This window comes from Anabrus simplex, chromosome 1 (assembly GCF_040414725.1).
Source record: "Anabrus simplex isolate iqAnaSimp1 chromosome 1, ASM4041472v1, whole genome shotgun sequence".
NCBI classification, from domain to species: domain Eukaryota; kingdom Metazoa; phylum Arthropoda; class Insecta; order Orthoptera; family Tettigoniidae; genus Anabrus; species Anabrus simplex.
In genome coordinates, this window is record NC_090265.1 from 787,398,796 (window position 1) to 787,424,337 (window position 25,542).

Consider the following 25,542-nt stretch of genomic DNA (forward strand, 5'->3'; position numbering starts at 1 on the left):
ATCCCCAGCATTTGCCTGGTGTAAAAATGGGAAAATAAGAAAAACACCTCCAGGGCTGCCAATGTTGGGGTTCGAATTCACCATATCCCGAATGCAAGTTGATAGCTACGTGACTCAAAACTGGACGCTAGAGTTTGTGGAGCTTACCATGAATAATGTAAAATCAAAGACGAGTGTGAACAGTAGTGATTCCTACCACCAAATATCTACCCGTTAAGGGGTATTTACGTTTGATAATTTTTTACACGATAAGCTATAAATTCCTCAATAGAAAGTTCAGTGCCTAGATAATCGTGAATCACAGGTTGAAAAACGTATTTTTTAACTTAAAAATGCAGGATTTTGAGTTAAGAGTTTAATAATCACTATTCTTTACTTCTTTCTTTCTTTCTTTCTTTCTTTCTTCCTTCCTTTCTTTCTTTCTTTCTTTGCTTCTCCTTCTTAATCTGTTAACCCTCCAGGGTCGGCTTTTTCATCGGACTCAGCGAGGGATCCCACCTCTGCCGCCTCGAGGGCACTGTCCTGGAGCGCGAGACATTGGGTGACGAGTTACAACTGGGAAGGAGGACAAGTACCTCACCCAGGCGGCCTTAGCTGCTATTCTGAACGGAAGCCATATTGAGGGATGGGAATATTGCAAGGAATAGACAAGGAAGAAGGAAGGGGGCAGCTGTGGCCTCAAGTATGGTACTATCCCGCCATTTGCCTGGAGGAGAAGTGGGAAACTACGGAAAACTACTTCGAGGATGGCTTAGGTGGGAATCGAACTCCGTCTACTCAGTTGACCTCCAGAGGCTGAGTGGACCCCAGTCCAGCCCTTGTGCCACTTTTGAAATTTTTTGGCAGAGCCGGGAATCGAACCCGGGCCTAATCACGCTAAGCACTACACCACAGAGGGGGATTACTATATTTTCTTCTCCTGTAAATTTCGCTTTTTATGACTTACTATCTTTCTCGTGTCAATGTCTCAATTATTCCTCTTCCTTGCTTGTCCACCCTTTGTCCCGTTTCTCGACGAGGTCGGGTATGAGGTGAGATGAATCAGTCGTGGCGGGTTTTTATGACCAGATGTATTTCCTGACGTCACCCTCATCAGAGGAGTTAATGAATGACGTGATATATGATAGTTGGAAGGGATAGGGTGAAACCCGGTGCCGGCACATAGCCTACTCCTGGAGAACAGCACCAAGGGGTCTGCTCAAGGATTAACGTCCCCATCCGACGAACGAATCACCATCAAGAGCTCCATATGCCCTCACCCCATATGAGCACTGCGGGGAGCTTTGGAATTTAATCCAGGCTTTTGGCACGCAAGCTGGTGATTAGAAATTGTATACCACCACCTCCCCTATCTTGCCAGCCAACATTCTGATGGTGACAATTTTCCGGTGAATGGGGACTTAAACCGGCTAACCACGTTTTCAACGCTTTCCGATCATGGTCACCAGGTGGACTCACTCCTCCTCCTATACACAAATATTTGCGCCAATTTGTACTCTTGAATTCCATCTTTATATCCTTAGCTGACTTCTTCGCAGATTCAATTTTCTAATAAGTTCCTTCTCTTTCTCCTTACTTCCACAAGAATTTCTTACTCTATTAGTTTCCATCCTGCACCTCCTTCTTGCGATATTTCTGATAGGTTCAATCAACAAATGCGACAATGTTAATCTATTTTGCCTGCTTTCAATTACTGTATGCATAAGATAACAGGGGGACCCTCTCCTGACATCCTGCCTGTGAAAGTTGTATTTTCGAAATTACTCCGGAGGTGGCAGCTAATCACACTAACAACTACTCCACAGAGGCGGACATCCCAATACATACCCCCTTCAATCTCAACAGTCTGACAGAAAATTGCGAAACAGCATTTCAAGGGCTTGCATGTCGAGCGAGGTACAATTCGGTAATTTATTTATTTATTTATTTATTTATTTATTTATTTATTTATTTATTTATTTTTATTTATTTATTTATTTATTTATTTATTTATTTATTTATTTATTTATTTATTTATTTATTTATTTAACAATACGAAGGTAAACATTTTTTGCGCAAGAGTGGTGGAATTCTAGTAATCGTCACATTATTTTCCACTCTGTGAGATAAAAAATTGCCTGTGCATCCATCCATACCTTACATCACAACCTGTACAGCTGCTAGGTAACATTGTCTAGACAGTCATCCATCCCTTACATCACAACATGCACAGCTTCTAGGTAACATTGCCTGGTCATCCAACCATCCCTTACATCACAACATGCACAGCTGCTAGGTAACATTGTCTGGACATTCATCCATCCATCCATCCATCCATCCATCCATCCATCCATCCATCCATCCATCCATCCATCCATCCATCCATCCATCCATCCATCCATCCAGCCCTACATCACAACCTGCACAGCTTCTAGGTAACATTGCCTGGTCGTCCAACCATCCCTTACATCACAACATGCACAGCTGCTAGGTAACATTGGCTGGACATTCATCCATACCGTAATCACAGACTGCACGGTTGGTAGGTAACACTGTCTGGCCATCCATCCACACTTTATATCACAGCCTGCACAGTTGCTAGGTAACACCGTCTGGCCAACCATCCATCCCTTACATCACAACCTGCACGGTTGGTAGGTAACATTGCCTGGCCATCCATCCACACTTTACATCACAGCCTGCACGGTTGGTAGGTAACATTGTCTGGCCATCCGCCCATACTTTACATCACAACCTGCACGCTTAATATGTAGCACTGTCTGTCCATCCATCAACACTTTACATTACAGCCTGCACAGATTCTAGGTAACATTGTCTGGACATTCATCAATGCCGTACGTCATAGACTGCACGGTTGGTAGGTAACATTGCCTGGCCATCCACCTATACTTTACATCATAGCCTGCATGGTAGCTAGGTAACACTGTCTGGCCATCCGTCCACACTTTACATCACAGCCTGCACAGTTGCTAGGCAACACTTCCGTTACTCATTTTGTGGCGGCAATTTTTCAGATGACGCCTAGTCATTAAGACATATTTGCGTCAATAAATGGTGCAATTCGTAACGTATAAGAAATGCAATAATATTCATGAATTATGGACTGCTTATACAATATTATGACTTACAGAGTTGAAGGAACCTTGAAAAATCTGTGCTATTCCTACAAGTAACTACGACAAGTAATATATTTTAAATAATTCATTGCGCAAGCTTGAACACGTCCTGGCAACAATATAAAGAACAAATCATCACAGCCAACCTAATCATTTTTTCCAAATGTATGTACAAAAGAGTTCCCGAATGGGGATCATAGCAGTAAATAGGTTTTAAATAGGCTGCCTAACATGTTAGAAATGCAGCTAATGCCCCCAGGCCACGGCAATTGTGGAGCACGCATGTCAAGTTCACGACCCGACACTCAATCTGTGCGGCTCCGGTTTGCAACGGAGGAAAAAATCATTGGTACGTGACTCGCGTGTTCGTGTACGAAGGCGTTTAAGGGGAATTTCTGGCGTATAATGGAATATACAAAACTTAATAGTAATAACTGATTCCTGCCATAATTGACCGATTTACTTACACGCACAATATCTCACCAAGCTTTTGTTGAATTGAACAGGTAGGACGATGGGAATTGTGCGCATTGGTTCTGTAATATGGAGAGGGGAGGGGTGATGCTTCTTCATCTTATGATGTATTTTTGTGAGTTAGAGCAATTTAAGTTAATAATTTTTATAAAATAAAGGTAAGGAATCGAATGGGTATTTTGTGAAACTACTTTTACTGATGTGCCGGCCCCGTGGTGTAGGGGTAGCATGCCTGCCTGTTACCTGGAGACCCCGTGTTCAATTCCCGGTCAGGTCAGGGATTTTACATGGAACTGAGGGCTGGTTCAAGGTCCACTCAGCCTACGTGATTACAATTGAGGAGCTATTTGACGGTGAGATGCCGACCCCGATCTAGAGAGCCAAGAATAACGGTCGAGAGGATTCGTCGTGCTGACCACACGACACCTCGTAATATGCAGGCCTTCGGGATGACCATCTGTCACTTGTTAGGCCAAGGCCCTTCAGGACTATAGTGCCATGGGGTTAGGTTATTTTTACTGATGCGTAATAACCTATTCAAACGTATCCACTGGCAAAGAAGCTGCATAAATTCAGAGAATTTACGGTCGATAAGAATATCGTAAACCGCATTCCATACATTTAAGTCAGAGTAGCCTCTTGTAAGATTCATTAGGTTCTAATACAAATGTGTAAAATAATATTGCTCCATGCACTGGTGAGTGGAAGTGGGAATGTTGCTTCTGCATCTTTTCGTTATGTGTTGGCGGGATAAATAAAAGAGCACAGCTATCTGGCAGCGTTACATTTCTAAGATTTATTAACTAAATACTTAATATACATATTAACACTCACAGTCAAGCCAGAATCACTACTTACACGTCACAGTACAGATCACACAGGTACAGAGATCGCGCTCTCTCTCGATTCACACTCGGTCTTCGTTCAGTAGCACTTACAGTCTCACTGAGTCACACAGTTACTTTCGTTGCACTGTAACTGTCTTCAGTTCACAGCCCCATGCCGATATCCAGTGTTCTTTCCCTCGCTGCAACAGAGACACACCGCTCATTCACAGCAACTGCCTCAAGAGACAAAAATCACGGCGACAGACATAAGGAACGAGTCCTTATTTCTACAGACGGACACTCCAACAGACTGCCTCACTCAACTCAGACTGTAACTCGCACTTAACCGCTGACGGACTGAGCTCACCGTGACCCTGACTAGAACCACATCGGCAAGTCACTCATACCTTATACATCTTGGCCCACCTCATCATAATGTTTCGAGAAGCGACACACCTCCAGAGTCTTCACGAAAGCGAATACTCTCGGCGCGCCGCACCGTCCAGATTCTTCCATAAATGCCTGACGCCTTCAATGAGGGAACAAAGCAATGGAAACAGAAAAGGAGGAAACGCTAACCAACCTCTACCAGGTCTCCTCTGCCTGGTGTTGGTAGTAGGGAGGCGATGGGTCTTTCTTGGTGATGGGCATGTGATTGAAGCTGGCTAACTTGCTCCCCTTCCCGTAGATGTACATTAGCATGACGGACGCAGCGGCTTTCAACGCCACAATATTTTTGTGCATTAGCCAGTAAATGTATGTTATTTTTATACATAATTTCTTAAAAGTTGATTTACGTCACACCGACACCGTCTTATGGCGATAATGGGATCGGTCGCGATTAGTTAGTGTTTCGTCCGTTGCTGTCTCCATTGCCCTGCTCGCTCGTTCGAGGCGTCAGGCGTTATGGAATAATCTGGACGGCGCGCCGAGAGTATTCGCGAAGGAAGCGACCGAGGCCTTAATTAAGTTACAGCCCCAGCATTTGCCTAGTGTAAAAATGGGAAACCACGAAAAACCATCTTCAGTGGGGTACGAACCAACTATATCCCGCATGCAAGCTGGCAGGTAATTGACTCAAGCCGCTCATTCACTTGTTCGTTAAATGCAGGTTAATGATTTTCATGGAATAAAGTATGAATCTGAATTAAATGTATGTTATTAAACATTATAACTCCGCCACTAGGAACGACTCGGATTGTCTAGTGCCGGTCCCAAGCCCAGTAAAGGAGGAGGGTCAGTGGCTGGTTGTTGAGCCTTGGAGGTTACACTGATGTCAAGTAAGTGCTGCCATTAAAACACAAGAAATGCTTTAGTTGACAGTCCATCTGTTAATGTAACCAGCAAATCCTACCTCGCATGGGGATGGGTGAGGGCGAGTACCTGGCGCCTTAAGACTTGGTCGTACGGCTAAGGTATGGTAAGCCCGACAGAAGAGTCACTGGTCCTCCAAGTTGGGGGTTGTGCGAAGGGCTGGTAAATCTTTCACTTCAAACCGCACTCATAAATCTCAGATCAATAACCGGACGGATTCTACGATGACGACAAAGGCAAGATCATAGGACAAAGATTTGAACTTAGAAATACATTAAATTTGGGAATTTGGAACGTGAGAGGTATACAAGGCAAATAAGAAGAACTGGATAGAGAGCTGGCTAGGAAGGAAATCAATGTTTCTGTAATTACTAAGACAAAAAAGAAATTACAAGGTAGAAAAGAAATTGTTAAATACACTATGATATACAGCGGAGTTACACAGGATAAAAGAGCTGCAGCAGGATTCTCAATATTAATAGACATGAAGTGGAAAAACAAAGCAGAAAGCTACACCATTGTAAATAAAAGGATTTTAGTGCTGAGGTTGAAGGTATAGAGAGGGAAATTAACCTTGGTAGCCGTGCATGCTCCTGAAGAAAACAAACAGGAAGAATATGAACTGTTCTATGAAGTTCTTCAATCAGTGTTAGATAACATATGTAAAAGTGACTTTGTTGTTCTGGCTGGTGATCTCAATGCTGGAGTAGGGAACAAACCAATTGCAGAAGTAGTGGGAAGTAGAGGCGAACCAACTTTAAATGAAAATGGTAAATTATTGATAGAATTTTAATCCTATAATCAATTAAAATTAATAACACCTTCTTTGAGAAGAAAGACATAAATCGCCATGGACTGCAAGAGGACAGCAATAAATTATTGACTATGTAATGGTCAATAAAAAGTTAGGTCCAGATGTAACACATGCCAGAGTACGTAGAGGCAGCGATTTATACACAGATCATTATCCGGTCATTGCAAAAATCAGAATTCTTGCTAAATGGAGGGAAGACTGAATACAAATATACCGAGAAACCAAGAAATCTATAAGGAAACATTAACTACAGGATGATGGAATGAAATACTTATATCAAAATCGGCTGCAACAGTATTTAGTGCAGTTTCCGACAAGCACTAATATGGAAATTCATAACTTCAGCAATTCATAGAGTAGCAAATGAAGCCATTGGAATGAAGAAGAAATTTAAAAGAAAAACTGGACTTAAAATATGGAATAAAGAAATTTCAGAAGCTTCCAAGCAAAAATAAATATTATACTTGAAAAATATATAGCATTGCACCCCACAAAATGAGAAAGAATATAAAAACAGCAGGAACAAGGACAAGTCACTAACGAGAAAACTCAAGCAAGAATCATGGGATAGGTTAATAAACAGAATAGAAGATGATATCCATAGTAGGCAAGAGATGGCGTATAAGTTAATGAAGTGATGAAAGAGAAACTGCTAATATAAATACAATCGAAGAATCATGGATACAACACTACAAAGAATTGTGGCATAACGGAGAGTATGGAGAAAGTCAGGAACATCAAGATATAGATAACGAAGTTGAAGAAACTGACCTAATAGATATATAAGAACATAATACTGATCTGAAATAATTCAAAAACAGAAAAGCACCAGGGTAAGACAGTATAAATAAGGAGCTGTTCAAATTTGGTGAGATCATTGTTAAATTTAGATTGTTACATTTAATTAATATTTGTTGGAAAAGATGAAATATACCCCAAGAATGGAGGAAAGTTAAAATAATATCACTTTTCTTGAAAGGAAATCAAAGTTTTTGCAGTAACTATCAAGGAATAAGTTTATTAAATGTTGGCTACAAAATATATGCTAAAATAACAAACGATAGACTTAAAATGATTGCACACAGTCTGTTATTGGAAGAACAATGTGGATTTTGAAAAGGCAGATCCTGTACACACAATATACACTGACTGACAGAGCAAGTGCAGCACCAAGAAGGAGTGGTTCGAAAGGGATGAAAGTTGGGGAAAAAACAGAGACGGCACGGACGAATAATTGATGTTTATTTCAAACCGATATGCAGGTTACACAATGAGCACGGCATCGACTCAGTAGGATGTAGGACCACCGCGAGCGGCGATGCACGCAGAAACACGTCGAGGTACAGAGTCAATAAGAGTGCGGATGGTGTCCTGAGGGATGGTTCTCCATTCTCTGTCAACCATTTGCCACAGTTGGTCGTCCGTACGAGGCTGGGGCAGAGTTTGCAAACGGCGTCCAATGAGATCCCACACGTGTTCGATTGGTGAGAGATCCGGAGAGTACGCTGGCCACGGAAGCATCTGTACACCTCGTAGAGCCTGTTGGGAGATGCGAGCAGTGTGTGGGCGGGCATTAGCCTGCTGAAACAGAGCATTGGGCAGCCCCTGGAGGTACGGGAGTGCCACCGGCCGCAGCACATGCTGCACGTAGCGGTGGGCATTTAACGTGCCTTGAATACGCACTAGAGGTGACGTGGAATCATACGAAATAGCGCCCCAAACCATGATGCCGCGTTGTCTAGCGGTAGGGCGCTCCACAGTTACTGCCGGATTTGACCTTTCTCCACGCCGACGCCACACTCGTCTGCGGTGACTATCACTGACAGAACAGAAGCGTGACTCATCGGAGAACACGACGTTCCGCCATTCCCTCATCCAAGTCGCTCTAGCCCGGCACCATGCCAGGCGTGGACGTCTATGCTGTGGAGTCAATGGTAGTCTTCTGAGCGGACGCCGGGAGTGCAGGCCTCTTTCAACCAATCGACGGGAAATTGTTCTGGTCGATATTGGAACAGCCAGGGTGTCTTGCACATGCTGAAGAATGGCGGTTGACGTGGCGTGCGGGGCTGCCACCGCTTGGCGGCGGATGCGCCGATCCTCGCGTGCTGACGTCACTCGGGCTGCGCCTGGACCCCTCGCACGTGCCACATGTCCCTGCGCCAACCATCTTCGCCACAGGCGCTGCACCGTGGACACATCCCTATGGGTATCGGCTGCGATTTGACGAAGCGACTAACCTGCCCTTCTCAGCCCGATCACCATACCCCTCGTAAAGTCGTCTGTCTGCTGGAAATGCCTCCGTTGACGGCGGCCTGGCATTCTTAGCTATACACGTGTCCTGTGGCACACGACAACACGTTTTACAATGACTGTCGGCTGAGAAATCACGGTACGAAGTGGGCCATTCGCCAACGCCGTGTCCCATTTATCGTTCGCTACGTGCGTAGCACAGCGGCGCATTTCACATCATGAGCATACCTCAGTGACGTCAGTCTACCCTGCAATTGGCATAAAGTTCTGACCACTCCTTCTTGGTGTTTAACCTAATAAAACGTACCGATTGACGAGGACACTGCCTCAATTCAAAGCATTTACTACGCTTGAAAAGTAACCCACATTCTAGATATTTAAGTCAGAGTACCCTCCTATTCTTTGTTTGATATTGTGTATATTTGTGCTGGTAAGTTATACTGTTACATATTATATCTTGCACTAATGTGTTCGACACACAGACTGAAAATCTTTTGTTATATTGTTATGAGGGTATCTAGGTGTTGTAGTAGGTACCATAAAAGATAGGACGTATAATTCGCTTTTAAGACCATAATTAGAGTATATTTTCTGTGTATTTGTCCCTCGCCAGGAGTACTTGACTTGAAACATGCAACAGAGCCAGAGGAAAGCAGCGAGACTTGTGCTTGGTGATTTCCGACAAAAGAGAAGTGTTAAAAAAATAATTGTAAACTTTAGGCTACGAAATTTGCGAGCAAGGAGACGAGCTGCTCGACTAACACTATGTTCCGACCTGTCAGTGGAGAGATATTATGATATGACATCCGTAGACGAATAAGCTTGAATGGAGTTTTTAATAAAAGGAAAAGTTACGATAGCATGAAAGAGCTGAAATTGGAAATTGGAGAGAACAGACTGGGGAAAATATTGGTTTAAAGGAGGGATTGAAATAAGTTACCAAGGTGGGTGTTCGATAAATTTCCAACTTCTTTGGAATTATTTACGAAAGGATTAGGTAAACAACCAGTAAGTAATCTACCACCTGGAAAACAGTACTACACTACTCGTGGTGTGGACTGTGTTAAGAATTTTTATGATGTTTAATGTTTGGTTGTCCGTGGTCTCTCATTTTCACACCAGGCTGTATATTAGTTAAGGCCACAGTCATTACTTTCGCAATCCTATCCCTTTACCATCGCCAAAAACCTTCAATGTGTTTTTGCGTCGTCAAACAATTACAAAGAGAAAATGGTATGAGTTCTTGTAAGCTGTATTTTTTGTAGGTTTTTGTTGAATAAAGACTCATACGAAGTCAAGTATCTGCCATGTTTCTTGGATTTGTTTTGCGGAGGGGGTAAGACTCTCCGTACTGGATTGCCTTCAGAGTTTCTTATAAGATAAGCAAACCAGAGTGATCCACATACACTTTAAAACACCCCGGAATTTACTCTTTGGCTGAATAGTCAACGGAATGTCTTTCGGTTCAGAGGAACACGAGTTTGATTCCACTGCGGGTGAGGGATTTTGACCACACTGTGTTAATTCCTCTGGCCCGGGGACACGTGTTTGTATAGTCTCAACGCACATCTCCATTTGTGCTCAGCTCATCAAACTACAGAATCACAGAAGTACGCAATGATGAAGGACTGTCTTGAGAAGCAACATTCCAACCAAGTACAGTAAATTACTGAGGCCAGGGAGAAGAATATTATTATGAAACAATTCAACTTCATTTAACAACTGAAGGTATTTCTAGACGTTTGAATGTTACACATTCGTCCCGAAATTGATTCTTAAACGTAGTACTAATCAATCAATCACCACAAATCTGCATTTAGAGCAGTCGCCCTGGTGATAGACTCCCTATCTGCTCTTTAAACTTTCTTAAATAATTACAAAGAATTTGGAAATTTATTGAATATGTCCCTCGGTAAATTAATCCAATCCCTAAATCCCGATCCTATAATCGAATAGTTGTCCCAATTTTTACTCTTGATTTCAAACTTTATCTTCATATTATAATCATTCTTACTTTCATCGCTCAGACTTTTAATAAAGTCATTACACGCAATTTCTCCACTGACAGCTAGGAACATACCACTTAGTCGAGCAGTTCATCTCCTTTCCCCCAAGTCTTCCCAGGCCAAACTTTATAAAATTTTCGTAACGCTGCTCTTTAATCAGAAATCACCCCGAACAAATCGTGCTGCTTTCTTTGGACTTTTTTCCAGTTCTCGAATCAAGTTTACTTTGGTGAGGGTCCCATGCACTGGAACCATACTCTAGTGTGGGTATCACCAGGGACTTATATGCCCTCTCCTTTGCATCCTTACTACAACCCCTAAATACCCTCATAACCACGTGCAGAGGTTTATTTACAATCCCATTTATGTGATTACCAAAATGAAGATCATTTCTTATATTAAGACGTAGGTACTTACAGTGTTCCCCATAACGAACTTTCACCCAGAAATACAGTAATTTATACTGAGACTACTTTTTGTATTAGTAAAACTCACAACCTGACTTTCAACCACGTTTTCATCAAACCGTTACCTACTGTCCATCTCACAATATTGTCCAGGAAATTTTGAAGTTTCTCACAACGTTGTAACCTATTTATTACTCTATACAGTACAAGAAGAAGTCTTAACTCTGGTTCCAGTTCTTTACTCGTATCGTTTGCATATATGAACGTGAAGGTCCAATAGTACTGCCTTGAGGAATTCCCTCTTATTGAATACAAGAACAGATAATGTTTCACCTACTGCAATTCTCTATTTCCTAGTCCGATTGCACTAACTTTTACCAGTAGTCTCCCGTGATGTAGCCTGTCAAATATATTAGATAGGTCAAGCACTATACATTCCATTTTACCCGAAACACGAAGCTTCCGTATGTAACTAGAGACTCATTCCTACGACTATGAAAAGAGGGCGTGAGGTGTGCCATGGGTAATATTACTGAGTGACGACGTTCACTTCACACATGAGGTAAGAGAGAGGATGAGCCCATCCTAGCTGCGCCCTTCTTTTGGTGGCAGTTCACCTGGCCTACTCCCTTATTTCCAGTGATAAATGACTTTCATCCGTGGGACCCAAGTTCAGTACTCTCAGGCCTTGTGAAAGTCAGCTCTTATCTACAAGTGGAGTGGTACAAGTTCCTTTCAAACTTGACAGAGGAGGAGACTGGTTAAGGAGTTTCTAGTAACAGTGTCGTGGCGCCTTGGAAAGTTTATTGAACACCTTTCTCCATTTCAAATACACTACTTATTAGTTATTTGTTTATAGTTAACCTTGGTCCTGACAATGGCCTTGATGCTAATATTTCCAACGTGAAAGATTTAGCTGGCATTTCCATTACCTACGAAATCATTATCAAGTCGCAACCTCCTGGAAGAAATCTTTCGTGATTACTGAAATTTTATCCCGGTGTTGAATCAAACTCCTGTCTCCTGCTCATCTAATGTGCGGGAATATTGACCACCGTGCGACGAAGGAGCGATACCTGAAGGTAGACAATAGACTATTTCAAATCAACCCCGGTTCTCAAGCTTTATCAGAGACTGCTTTACTCTATACTGGAAAAGAAATGGCTGCAGGACAAGATCTGAACGAGAAAGTGCTCATCCACTACTTGGTCAGAGACTTAATACCAGGAAAGTTTCTTGCCAAGAAGGCAAGATAACTGCAGTAGCTAAACACTTCCCAACTTACCACACAGGGAATTAGACAATATAGAAATCCTTGAATAGTTTGAGATCAGGTGTGAAAAAGTCCAAAGTGCCTTTAGTGAATGAGGTCACGTCGATGCTAACAAACCCAATTGCGAATCTGGGAAAGACTATGCTCAGAATTGCATGCCTCAATATCTGTCGTCTCATCTTCGTCTAAAGAAGATGAACTCTGTGAAGGCACACAGAATCCCGTTGATGTGGCAAAGTTTTGGCCAAGTCTTTGCAAAGTTTAGTCAGTGAAATTTTAATTGGATATACTAGACGTTTCTGACACAAGAAATCATTTATTTATTTATTTATTTATTTATTTATTTATTTATTTATTTATTTATTTATTTATTTATTTAATAGTTCATGGTGTGAATTTCTGCAGCCATGTCCTACTTCATGAACCACGGGCAACGGCTGAGAATCTGGATACCAGTCACTATGTAATACCGGTGGACTCCTCGGACATATTCTTGGCCATGGCCCTTACTGTTCTAGGATGGCTAGGCCTATATAATCCACCGGTGGTCCCTAATCCGTTAGCGGGGAGATCCTCACTTGGACTATGTACAAGTAAGGGAAGCATCCTGCTTTACAGAATTTTCACCGAGCACGCTCAGGACCTGTAGGAGTAACGGAGTCCCACTTCCACTTGAGAGGCGAGGGAGTCCTTGGAAAAAACTTGGCCAAAGAAATGGAATTCTATGGGGAGCTATCAGTATTAATGGGGCTTATGGATGAAAGAAAATAGAGCTCACTTAGTCATCAAAGAGGATGGGCCTAGATGTGTTAAGAGGTAATAATATTCAAGTAAAGGGAGGAAAAGATAAAAAGATAGGAGATTATAAAGTATACTTGACAGGTGTAAAAAAGGTAAGGGCAGAGTGGAGTAGGACTGTTCGTCAGGAATATTATTTTACGTAACAAAGTTTCAGATAGGTACGTATATTACCGGATGATGATGGAGGAATCAGGACGAGATATGCAAGTTAATAGCAATTAGAAGCGTTTAGTGGACTTCTGTGCTCGTATGAGATTAAAAGTTACGAAAGCGTAAGGCATAAGTGAACATCTTAATGGAATGAAGGCGTACAGAAACGGCTTCAACAAGGATTGATGTAGACAGGGAACTGTACGCATATGAAAGAGACGGAGTGAACGAAAAATTGTTGGATCCCAGAAAGTCATGGGAATATTTCGGTAATATCCTGGAGAGGCCTGGTCAAACGGCTGAGAAAATGTTTTGGACAAACTTGGAATGGAAAGGAAAGGAAATGAAATGAGTACTGTTTTGAGTAAATTAGGTGAACTCATAGCAGATCCCCGGAAATCAATGGACAGGTGGAAGAAATACTTGAAAATCTTCTGACGCTAAAAGGAAATCTTTCTTTAATGTCAAAAAACGAGATCATGGTGAGGAGGACAGTGATTTTACTGAATTTATGATTGGCATAAATCAGCAGGAATTGGAAAAAATTGACCTAGAATGGTTATGTGTACTTTGAAGGCAAGTAAGTGTTAAATTGATCCACAGAGTAATAATATTAGTATGGAATTGTAGTAAAGTACGTTTTGATTGGACGAAGGTAGTAATTAAACGGTCGTCCTTTCAGAAATTTATAAAACTTTTGAGAAGTCGTAACCTTTCCATTACGCTACGGACAAGGGTATTACGGTGCTAACTTTTCAGCATCCTACCATAGGACGTTGAGGTATGGACACTAACTGAGACCATATGCAAGAGATTTAAAGCTCTTGGAATGTGTACGGAATTGTTTTACTCGAATTATAACAGGTTTTCCAGAATATATTATCATAATAATGAAAACTGGAAATAAAATATGACAAAATTTAACAATATATTTCTAAATGTTACGGTATATACGTAGATAAGGATTAGATTCTTCTTAAGTTTACAATTCCTGACCGTTAATTCTGTAGAAGACATTTATGTGCAGGCACAGGGATATACTGAACCAACTCCTTTTTCAACAAAGACGTATAACAGGAAGGATTTTGCACACAATAACTTTAATGTCGTTCCCGACCGCTGCCTGCCATGGAACGTGAGCACATCTGATTGGACTGAGAGAAAATGGAGCAAGTATTTTCTACATTTCCATTTACCCAAATTCTTCTCTTTCTTTCTTTCTTTCTTTCTTTCTTTCTTTCTTTCTTTCTTTCTTTCTTTCTTTCTTTCTTTCTTTCTTCTTTTCCTGTTAGTGCTCTGAAAGAGACTTAAATAAGACTCGGTATGTGGACGTATAAAATCAAGCTATTTACTAGTACCGTACTTGCCTTACCTGTCAGCAAAATATAAAATACCTGTCTATCGGTTGATTGTCAGAGGCCTGCGAAACAGAAAAAAATAGTAATACAGATACTGAGGGACTCTCTGCAAATCATTCATTTTCATCTATACCTGATAACATAATTAACATTCCTCCCCCACTAACCCTGGAAGAAAGAACATAATGACAGAATTAATTATTAAATTTGCACTCTTTGATGTTTTTAAAGTCCATTGAAATTGTAAGCTGACTGTAATCCGGATCTGAATGGTCAACCTCACTGGAGGATGCACGATTTATTTCTTTAATAAATCTCTCTCTCTCTTTCGCTATTTTATTCTCTCGAGACTTCTCCATTCAAGACAGAATAAACACGCCAACGTTCCTACATTGGCGTTCGTTGACCAGAAGCTGTCTATATATTTACAAGGTCCATTTTAAGGAATATGAGAAGTTTTCCCAAAGAAAACACGTTAATATTTTTAAATCAACAAGAACAGTTTCAACAATGTTGTGAATTTTAACAAAGCCAGAAACAAGAAGTTTTTATGACAGAGAGTTTACTGCCCGAGTGCACCGAACTCTGTAAAGAATACGGTGGTAAACTTCATAATTTACCAGCGTAAAGACGTAATTCCTTTGCACCAACGTCGGTTTCAAGTTTACTGATGTTTTACCACGGTATAATGTTTGCCGCCCTTGAAGGAGCGGTTATCAAAGAAAACTGAGGTAAAGTTTTATTTATTTGTGTTCTGTGATAAAGATTCCAAAATGGAGCTTAGCAACTACAGGTTATATCTCCAGTATCTTATTCAATTTGAAAAAAAAGAAGGGAGAGTTACATAAGAGGCGGGACTTATGTGAAAAATTAAGCGTTCTTTCGTTCCAGAGAGGAAACAGTGAGATAAAATTTAGATATAATTGGAATTCCCAACTGGGAGGAACTATCCCGTATCGCCTCTTGATAGTACTGCGGTTCATTGCAACTGGAGTGATCGGTGACGTCTATGATGGTCATAAAACAACAGCATGTCGCAAAACAAATAAGGCTTCTGATGTAGTTGCCTCCTTATCGCCACAGTTCATTAGACTCCCAACGGGAAGAAAGAGATGTTATGGGAGGCTTTCACAGAATAGCGTGGTTCCCTGATGTATTGGGTTGGCTTGACTGCACTCCTGTGAGAATACAGTCTCTAGGAACTGAAAACGGCGAGGTAATTAAAAACAAGAAAGTTCATTTCTCTCTAGACGTGCAAAACTGTGAGCGATTCGAATCTCATGATAACAGATATAGTAGCAAGATGCGAAGGTTCGACTTTGGGTGGTGGAGGTTATCCTTGTAAATACTTCCTCCTTACACCTATTCAAAATCCCATCTTCCAGCAGAACAATGTTATAACAGAGCCTTGCCAAACGAAATGTAAACGAGAGATAAGTGACTGTCGAAATTATCACTACCTTCTGGATAAACTACAGATAAGTGACTATCGAAATTATCAAAGCCTACTGAATATTATTTAGAACTAGCAAATGTACCCGTGCTTCGCCATGGTATTCTACATTGTATAAGGAAATCGAAGTAAATACTGTGCGTGCAGTAAATGAGATTGTTTTAAAATTGCATGTCTCTTAGCCTTATCCGAGAAATAGCATGGGGAAGTCCCCATACGTTGTTTCCAATGTAAAGTGTGGGTTGCGGAGTTGTGATGATAACGGCAGGCTCACTTGCCTACTGCCATTCACAATCGAGCTGGAAAGTTTGCATTATAATTGCAAGCTCCATTGCCTACTGCGGAGTCGCAATCGATTTGGAAAGTTTTCGCTTCAGTCGCAGGCCCCCTTTCACACTTCCAGACAGATTACAGTTGAGGAGTTTTTATTATAATAGCAGGAAACTTCCCTACTACCAGTCTAAATTGAGTTGTGCAGTTGTCATTATAATGACAGGCCCTTTTTCCTGCTGGCAGCCAGCTTACTGCCAGTCACACAGAATTAGTGAGTTTCCATGAAAATAGCAGGCCACTATGCCTACTGCTAGTCACATTTTAGATTGGAACATTTGTTTATAATGGCGGGCACCCTGGCCTAGAGCCAAACACAATAGGGTAGGGGACATTTGAAAAAACTGCATGCTCCCTTGGCTTCTGCAAGCCAAATCGAGAAGTGAATTATTCATTAAAATGGTAGGCTCTCCTTACTAATGCCAGTTACACAGGAGTTGGAGAAGGACCCCATTCCTACTGCCAGTCAAAGTCGGTGTAGGGAGTACTGATTACAATAGAAGACATACCCTTTCTCGATCGCTACAAATCAACATCAATGAATATATATAGATGGACATACGAAAGTATATTCATGTTAACAATCTTGCAGACATTCATTTACAGATTAACTGCTGCTAAACGGTACGTCATCTCGACAAAGGATTGTACCGTAAGGAGTAGTATTTAGCTATCTAAATGGCTGGTCCTATGATATTTACTCGCATCTCATCTATTCATGGGTCAGATTGAATCAGAAAGGTTGAATAGGTTGAATTTGTGTAAGATTATCTTACATTGCATTACTTTACGGATAATTATGTGACATAGAATTTGGTTCACATATGATTACTAGGTGGGCCAATGTTCGTGTAGAGTTTGATGATACTATCTTTCCTGTAAGTGATTAAAAGTATGAATTATGCAAGTAAAAAGTCCAAATTTACTTAAAATCGAGAAATAGAGACGAATCTAACGTATAAGCGATACCAAATAGCTTAACATGGTAATAGTGGAAACTCCTGCGAGAAACTGGCGACACCGCTTCTGCGTGCCATTTAGCGGTTTGAGAGGCTAACTACTCTTGCTAATGCTGTCAGCTGTGTATGCCAGAAGTGTCTATTTGTACTTCAGATAGTTTTGTGCTTGTTATATATCACGATTTTGGAAATGGCAGGAAGAGGATTTATTTGTGCTATGTATGAGTGTTTTAATTACAGAAGACAATGTGATCGCAAGTCATTTTACAGATTTCCTAACAACGAAGTCCTGTGAGTATAGGTATACCTGTGCTTGTATTTTTTCTATTTATGAGAACATACTTTCTTTAAAATATTGTTATGATTAAACCTATGCATTTAATCTATTTTTAGGTGTACTCAGTGGGTTGTGAAGAGCAGAAGGGCAGATTTAGATGAAATTCTGAGGACCAAAGGACAAGAACATTTAAATAAAAGCTATGTAGTGTGCTCGGACCACTTCTCAGAAAAGGATTTCAGAAACAGAAATCTCTTAAGCCAAGGGTAGGTATATAATATTATATTTTCTTCTGGCTTTGCTTATGAACTTTCTTGAAGTACAAACATTGCATTTTTCCATCATTATAACTTTTATCACTAGTGAATGCCTGATTATTAAATCTTTATGTTTGTTACAGAATTTGGCCAGGTGCAGTTCCATCACTGTTATGCCACAATATCAAACAGACAAACTTGAGGAGTAGCCCGAAGAAAGGAAAACGAGAGCATGAATCTACCCCAGAAATTTCAGATGAGTTACCGGTACCAACAGAAAGTGCAGTCCAACCAAACCAAACCCCATGGCACTACAGCCCTTGAAAGGCCTTGGCCTACAAAGCGACCGCTGCTCAGCTCGAAGGCCTGCAGATTACGAGGTATCGTGTGGTCAGCATGACGAATCCTCTCGGGCGTTATTCTTGGCTTTCTAGACCGGGGCCGCTATTTCACCGTCAGATAGCTCCTCAATTCTAATGACGTAGGCTGAGGGAACCCGAACCAGCCCTCAGGTGCAGGTAAAAATCTCTGACCTGACCGGGAATCGAACCCGGGCTCTCCGCTACCCCTACACCACGGGGCCGGCTGAAAGAGCAGTCCAGGAAGATGATAAAGTGCCCGCAGAAGAGAGACTGAGTAAATGCTGTTCAAACTTAATGCTGAAATATAGGAATTCTCAGAAGTTGCTAACCAAGTACAGATCAGTGAATAAAAGTTTGAGAAGAAAATTGTGTGTGCTGCAGAAAAATCAGTCAAAGTGTAACGGTGAGAAAAGTGTTGTGGATCACAGTGTTACTCACAACTTTATACATTTTCAACTAAACCAAGGGAACCGTAAAGCTCAGGGTCGAAGATATTCGAGTACTGACAAAAGTTTTGACTTAGCTTTGCATTATTGTTCACCAAAGTCATAAAAGTTCATGCAAAACCATTTTTCTTTGCCAAGTACCAGGTCATAAGGAAGCTGGTTACAAAATGCTCAAGTGGAACCTGGAGTAAATAAAATGGTTCTAAGCTTGCTGGAAATAAAAACTAAGAAAATGATAATGGAGGAGAAGGTTATTTCACTGGTATTTGATGAAATTTCCATCAAGTCATCACTGTCATATGATCCTCAGAAGGATCAGCTGGAGGGCTGAATGAATGTAGTGTACGTATATGTAACAGCTATGCAAAATTACTGACTAACAAGAATTTCAAAGTCCTTATAAAGGCATATGTGAATAGAACCAATGACTCAACATTGAAAAATATTGCCTGTAAAAATACCAAGTTTAAAAAGATATTGCATGTGTGATTTGCTCTTGAAGACTGTAGGCCCTAATCATAACATGACGATCTAATGTTTTAATTTGGTAATACATTTGTTTTATTCTTATTACTGGTTCACTCAGATCAACATCAACCTTTTTTTTTTCTTCCCTATATTATGTTACAAGAACGACGCAAACGTCTTAAAGTCTGTATTTCGTTGGGTTGGAAGTCGAAATGTGTAGTGTTTGAATAGCGCGTTATGTTAGTGTTCCCTGCGAGCCGCTAGATGGCAGCACTACGAGCTGTCGCCGCTGCTCTGCGTGCTAAGTGAAGAGAGTTTCCACTATTATCATATTAAGCTATTTGGCGATACACATACGACAAAAAGTCATAAGACCAAGGTTGAAGATCATCCTAATTCAACGAAGAATGCGCCATCCATTATGTGATAGGACTTCCCGTTTATCCCACGAAATACCTCGAAACGAAGGTCCGCACCATCATTAAAATTGCCTCCATATTTCGATATTCTTCTGGGATAAAAAATGAAACCTTTAAAGATCTGGGAAGTTTTTCGTCCGTTACCGGTTGAAACGTATAATTTTTCTAAATTTCAATTTCCTTGCACGTCTGGCAGATTATGCTGCAATCTGGATTTTGGGTGAGGGGGTAAAAATTAGGACTTTCAGGAAATTAAACCAAAACATATGCAGATGATCATTATTACCCCTCAAACGGGTAGATGTACGAAAATTTCACCAAAATAGTCAATGTACAGGCATACACAGTCCTAACGATTTTATTTATATAGATAGATAAGGAATTAGCTCCACGTACAACACCTTATGGATACGTCCGTTGGACTTAAGCTGCAAAACAAACCGTTCATGATATCTGACTTATTAATCCTCCTGTCGAAAACTTCACATGAGAAAAAAGCTTTAGAAATGGATTTCCATTAAGGATTGTAGATTTCGATTAATTTCTGATGTGCATATTTTGAGGAAGTGCAAACTCATGGTTCCGGTTTCGGATAAACCCCAGGTAAATCTAGGTATTCAGAAATAATATAATAACTCATGGTTCCGGTATCGGATAAACCCCAGGTAAATTTAGGTATTCAGAAATAACATTGGCCCTAAAACCTACACAAGGACAGGTGAATTCTAAATATCAAGTTTAGTAGAAATATATTCAGTAGTTTTCAAGTTATAAAAACTCATACAATCAAACCGACAAACAGACACCAAAGCTAAGAGATTACAACTGAAACGGATAACTGTACGGAAATTCCGCCAAAATAGTAAATGTACAGACGGCCGTTATGATTATATTTATATAGATAACAGATAAGCATGGGTACGTTTGTAAGTGCAAACTTTCATTTCGAGATTTACTGCTCCTAAACGGTACATCATACCAACAAACGGCGTGCACCCTCAGAGGTCCCTTTTATCGCTCTAAATGTCTGATGTTAAAACATTTTCTCGCATCTCACATGTTTATGGGTTCGACTGAGTTACGATATTTGAATGGGGTGAAATTTGGGTACATTTTTATCATATTACATTATTTTTCACATACTTATGTGGAAGCTAGAATCATAAAATTAGGTTCACATATAGCCATTGATCGTGTCAATGTGCGTGCCAAATTCGATGACTCTATCTTTGTTATATGTGTGTCAATCTAACAAGCGTGTAAAAAGCACGAATGTACGAACCATCGAAATATACATCCAAATCTACCCTATAAGGGAAAGAGAGAGAGAGAAAGAGGCGAAACAATATCACAGGACCAAAGTTGTAGATCACTCGAAATTGAACGGAGATTGTGCCGTCGGTTTTGTGATAGGACTTACCGTTTGGCCACGAAATACCTCGAAACGAAGAACTGCGTCGTCATTAAAATGCCTATATTTCGATATTCTTCGGCATAAAAAGTGAAATATTTAAAGATCTTGGAAGTTTTCCGTAGTTTACCGGCTAAAACGTATAATTTTTCTTAATTTCAATTTTTCAGCTGGTGTGGCAGATTATGAGGCAATCTTGATTTTGTGCGAGGGGGGTAAAATTTAGAACTTCCAGGAAACAACAGCTAAAAGATATGCAGATGGTCATTATTACCCCTTAAACGGAAAGCTGTACAAAAATTTCGCCAAAATAGTCAATGCACAGACATATGATCGTTACGATATGATTTATGTAGATAGATAAGGAATCTGCTCCACGCATAACACCTTTTGGGCTATGTCCGCTAGACTTAGCCTGAGAAACCGACCTTTCATACTTTCTCCCTTATTAATCATCCTGTTGAAAAATGTACGTGAGAAAAAGAAATTAGAATTGGATTTCCAAAAAATTTGATCGATTTCTAGTCGGGTTGGTCTTGTACTTTATATATTGTGGGAGAGTAAAAACACCATTTTGGTCCCCTATAAAACCCCAGTCTATTCCGGGAATTTGGAATGTTATTGACCTTAAAAACTACCCTTGGACAGGTGGATGCAAATATAAAGTTTGGTTCAAATATCTTCAGTAGTTTTCAAGTTGTAAGAAAGACGCTTTACGCGCACCCACTCTTGCGTTAAGTCCGGTGAGACTTGTACCGAAAAAGGGTCCGTTAGTCATATCTCCGTTATTAATCCTGGTATCGAAATGATGCACATGAAAAAAAAAGGTTTAGAAATTAATTTCCATTAAGGCAGGTAGATTTCCATTAAGTTTGGTTGTGTATATTTTGAGGGAGTGCAAAATCACGGTTTCGGTTTCGTATAAACCCCCAAGAAGTTCAGGGATTTAGAAACAATAGTTGCCCTGAAACCTACCCAAGGACAGGTGGATTCCAAATATGAAGTTTGGTGGAAATATATCCAGTAGTTTTCAAGTTATAGAAAGACAGACAAACATACAAACAAACAAACTAACTAACTAACTAACTAACTAACTAACTAACTAACTAACTAACTAACTAACTAACTAACTAACTAACAGACACCAGAGAAACCTACCCTTGGATAGGTGGATGCTATATAAAAGTTTGGTTCCAATATCTTTACCGGGCGAGTTGGCCGTGCGCTTAGAGGCGCGCGGCTGTGAGCTTGCATCCGGGAGATAGTAGGTTCGAATCCCACTATCGGCAGCCCTGAAAATGGTTTTCCGTGGTTTCCCATTTTCACACCAGGCAAATGCTGGGGCTGTACCTCAATTAAGGCCACGGCCGCTTGCTTCTAACTCCTAGGCCTTTCCTATCCCATCGTCGCCGTAAGACCTATCTGTGTCGGTGCGACGTAAAGCCCCTAGCAAATATCTATAGTAGTTTTCAAGTTGTAAGAAATTCGCTTTACACGCACCCGCTCTTGCGTTAAGTCCGCTGGGACTTGTTCCGAAAAACGGTCCGTTAATGATATCTCCCTTATTAATCCTGTTATCGAAATGATGCTCATGAGAAAAAAAGGTTTAGAAATTAATTTACATTAAGGCAGGTCGATTTCCAGTTTGGTTGTGTATACTTTGAGGGAGTGCAAAATCACGGTTTCAGTTTCGCAAAAATCCCCACATATTTCGGGGATTTAGAAACAATATTTGCGCTAAAACCTACCCAAGGACAGGTGGATTCTAAATATGAAGTTTGATGGAAATATATCTAGTGGTTTTCAAGTTATAGAAGGACAGACAAACAGACAAACAGACAAACCGACAAACAGACAAACCGACAAACAGACACCAAAGCTAAAAATTATACAGATGGTCATTATTACACCTGAAACGGATAACTGTACGGAAATTTCACCAAAACAGTCAATGTATAGACACACGGTCGTAACGATTTTATTTATATAGATATCTTCCGAGAGGAATAGTAGTGATAAGAAACGAAACCGAGCGATAGTAAAGATGCACTGCTTTCATGACAAAACTACGGTAAATGTTTTACCACGGTTTCCTGAAGGCTAATAATAATTACCGAGCTTGGTGCACTCGGCCATTAGTATCGTTCAACAATGTTTTCAGTTACTGGTTATACTCGTCATTTAATTTAATCATCCATAGACTTTAAAATGTTATTCCAAAGTTCTTGTTAATTGTATTTGACTGATGATTACCACGACAGGTGGAAACATATGTCAAATAAAATATCTCAAACTGTCAGTGTTAGTCTATCAAGTACTGAATGGTGGACATTAAAATTAAAATTCTTAAGAATTGAAATCAAGAAAAGAAAGTTATCTGTTCTCCTCTCTTCAGTACATTATACTCGTGCCTATCCCAAAAATATACTTTTGGAGAAAATATCAGGAAAAGTATTTCAGGCGGGTAAAGTTTACAGGAAATGTAAGATGAGAATAGGTGTTGTTCATCTTATATAAATAGCATAGAAAAGCATTCAGTGCATTAGATTTTCCGAAGATCTTGTAATAATGGCAGACTTGGAGAAGGAGCTAAATAAAATGCTTAGGGTCTTAAACCAAGGGATAACGAAGTTCAAGGTACAAAAAACCAAGAAAGCAAGAATGGAGGTGAAGGAAGGACTGACACAAGACTAGCCAGAGAGTTACTTTAGGAAGAAGCCGGGTTGATAGCAATGTTGAGGAAAACGATGGATGTCATAACGAAATCAAGAAAAGAATAGCATTGTCCAGGAACGCTTTCCATAATAAAAGGAACCTTCTGCTGAACAAGTTCATCAACGTCCACACTGAGAAAAGATGTCTAAAAAGCTTCGTACGAAGTTTCTTGACTAAACACCGCATTTTACACAGTAGAAGCCGGGCTGAGTGGCTCAGACGGTTGAGACGCTAGCCTTTTGACCCGAATTTCGCAGGTCCAATCTTGGCTCAGTCCGGTGGGACTTGAACGTGCTCAAATACATCAGCCTCAAGTCAGTAGATTTACTGGCAGGCAAAAGAATTCCTGCGGAAAAAATTCCGGAACCTCGGCGTCACCGAAAACTGTCAAAGAGTAGTCAGTGTAACGTAAAAAAATATTAATATTTAGACAGTAATATGTTAGATACAAATGCATTTGCTTATTAGGAAGTGTAGCCTAGCCCGTTCTTCCATTATGTAGCGAAAGTAGCATACATTCTAGGGGTCCTGAAGGGCCGTACCCCTAATGTTTATGCAAATCTCATAGCAGAACCGTCGTTCAGGATAGACCCGCTTCAGGAGGTAAGAATTCTAACCTACAATGCCTACAATTCCGGACCGCAGTCTTGATGTGTACCCTGGACAATAGCAAAATAGGTAAGTTCGTCTCGGAAGTGTGGTGTTGGAGAGTTGCCGGAACTAGCTGGATTGACAGGAAGATCAATGAGCTGGCTCTGCAAGAAACACGAGAGTAAAGACAGCTCATTGGACACGTACTTAGCAACGATACTCGTACAAGTGGGTGGATGGATGGATGGATGGATGGATGGATGGATGGATGGATGGATGGATGGATGGATGGATGGATGGATGGATGGATGGATGGAAACACAATTATATTATTATTATTATTATTATTATTATTATTATTATTATTATTATTATTATTATTATTATTGATACCATCGACAGTGCCCAGCATTTTTAATGGTCCACTCCCTTAGAAGTTCCATTGTAATTTTGAAATATCCCGAACGTGTTACGCTCCGTTTGAAGTGTAATATCGAGGAACGCCTCCTCGTTGCACTAAACCAATAAAGTACGGTACCCTATAATGATTAATTAATTGGATTACTAAACTCTGAATAATGCGGCTTAACATCCGACGAAATGTTTTACTGTAAATAATGAAGTCACTGAGTGTAGATGCGCGAGGCACACTTCTTCGTCATGCCTAATTCCTATGTTCTGCAGTATATTATGATGTTCGAATCTCACTATCAGCAGCCCAGAAAATGCTGGGGCTGTACCTCAATTGAGGCCACGGTGGCTTCCTTCCCAATCTTAGGGCTTTCCTATTCCATCGTTGCCATTAAAAACGACTGTGTAGGTGCTACGTAAAGCAAATTGTAAACTTAAAGAATGTATTCTCACTCGTAGATTCATTGTAAACAACAACCAATAGTTTTATAATACCCTAGAAATGTATTGTTAACTGGCAGAAATTCAGAGATACTTAGCATCTACACGGCCCGATCCGACCACTGTGTGTCGGCCGTGAGTGCGGTGTTCGTTATAGGCAATCCTTCTTGCACGACTGTACTGCGGTACAGCCCGTTTCGGATTCAAGATTA